At 41.0% G+C, this 2,138-nt stretch overlaps 1 pseudogene; it reads right to left on the reverse strand.

Moving 5' to 3' along the window:
• Nucleotides 1–1,041: 1,041 nt before the first annotated feature.
• Nucleotides 1,042–1,808, reverse strand: LOC143562136 (BOI-related E3 ubiquitin-protein ligase 1-like; annotated as a pseudogene).
• Nucleotides 1,809–2,138: the final 330 nt, after the last annotated feature.

Raw genomic sequence — 2,138 nt, forward strand, 5'->3', positions numbered from 1 at the left:
AACCAATGACCGATGAAGAAGCCGCGTACGACGATTACCTAAGAAATAGCTCGGGATCGGGTAGCGAAGAAAATTAGTTAAAGAAACAGCAAACATGGAGGCAAATCATGAGTAAGAAACAGCAAGTTGTTCATGTAATCGTGTCTAAGCATTCTTTTTCCTAATATGTGCTCTTATTTACTTGTTGATTTGGATTTTTCTAATTTAGTTAAAGAAACAGCAAACATGGAGGCAAATCATGAACAAACTGCGATTGGGAACAACAGGAGCATCTGCTAGTTCACGATTTAATGTTTGTATTTTTGAGTTAAATCATGAACAACAGTTCTTGGCAGAGATTTCTTTAGTGTTAATGATTTAATGTTTGTATTTTTGAGTTACGAATATGCGATAACGATTTAATGTTTGTATTTTTAATGTAAAAACTATAAATGAAAGTTATGTGTTTTTAATCTTTGGTTTGTCACTCATACTCATCTTCCAAGCAAAGAACCCTAACAACGAAAGCAAAGAATGGCTTCGGTCAGTCCGTTTTGCCTTGTAGTTACCGGTTTGCCTTGTAGTTACCGGTTTGTTTATACTGTGAAAAAATAATGGTCTTCATTAAGTACAAAATATAAAAAACAAATATTCGTATTTGAAACCGCGAAATTTAAAAAAAAAAAAAAAAACCGGTTAACCTAAAAACCGGTTATTAAAAAACCGGTTTATTAACCGGTTCTAACCGGTTCTAACGGTTTCTAAACCGGTCCTAACCGGTTAGACCGGTTAGGGTTTTGACAGAAAAAAACCGGTTATTAACCGGTCCGGTTATTAACCGAACCGGTTTTTTTCCGGACCAAAAAAAACCGATCCGGTTAATAACCGAACCGGTTTTTTTAAAAAAACCGGTTTGTGCACCTCTATTCGGACGGGACATAACGTTCTTTTTAAGAACTCGGTAAAAATAAGAGAGGGAATTGGGTCATTGTTATAACATTTAAATAATTTTCCTCCTTTTTCTTTCCAATTTACCCCGCATTTTTATCTCTCCAGGGCCCATCACGACAAGTAAACTTCAATACTCGACCTTCTGAACGAAAGACACAACGGGCAAGACTGAACGACGTCGTCACACTCACGACACACACACAAATGCCGACACGGCAACACCACCACCGAGGCAACTCGTTTTCCACACGCCTTGCAACCGGGTCGACTCACCACCAACACTCGCTCCGGGTCAACACACGACGACTCAGCGTCCGCCACGTCACCACCTCACCCTCCGACCTTCCTACTCCGGCAACCACCGCCTGCCGCAGCTCCGCTTGCAACGCCGCCGCAACCGCCTCCTGCGCCGCCGCCTTCGCCTGCCAAGCCTCCACCTCCATTCTCAGCTCCGAAGCCCGAGCCTCCTGCTCGGCTTGGCGCCGAGCCGCTCGCTCCGCCACGGCTTCTTTTTCTCTTATTATCCGTAAAGCTGATTCGTTTGCGGCTTCGGTTAGTGCATGATAGTGTCGTTGCGTTTTATCTGCTAACTTGCGCCTAACCTCTTCTCCCTACCAAAAACCAGTTTAAGCTACCAATTTGCCAAAAAATAATAATTTAAAAAAGAAAAAAAAAACAGATAAATGAGTTCTTACTTGCGCGTGAAGATAACGCGCGGCTTCATCTCCTTGTTGGTTGATTAGATTAAATAAATAATCTTGTGATAACAGAGAGGCAAAACCATAGGAGTATTGCTGCTGACTGTTATTAATAATAATATTATTATTAGCCAGTTGGAGACCTGTAGAAACATCCATGAATTGATTCATGTTATCTTCTTATTCTTTGACACGAATGAATAGTTATTTCCAATTTGTGGGTTTCCTTGTTGTAGACGAAGATAGAGAAGACGAAGAAGGTGCCGGGTGCCCAATTCAGAACATATTAAGCGTAGTCTTCACTGTATTTTCTAAAGTTGGTTGGATATATATATTTAGTCAAGGTCAATGTGTAGTGGGCGACGAAAAGGGTAAAATCAAACCCTTTTAAGTTACGTATGGATGGAAATGGAACGGGTCGGGGCTGGTATTGCTAATCCTATATTCGGTTGTAAACTCGTATCTTATATCCGGTTCAGGGTATTTATTGGGTGATTACCGATTTGGTAT

The sequence above is a fragment of the Bidens hawaiensis genome, unplaced genomic scaffold (genome assembly GCF_021521415.1).
Source record: "Bidens hawaiensis isolate Kalapana, Puna unplaced genomic scaffold, B.hawaiensis_p1.1 tig00020915_1, whole genome shotgun sequence".
Lineage (NCBI taxonomy): Eukaryota > Viridiplantae > Streptophyta > Magnoliopsida > Asterales > Asteraceae > Bidens > Bidens hawaiensis.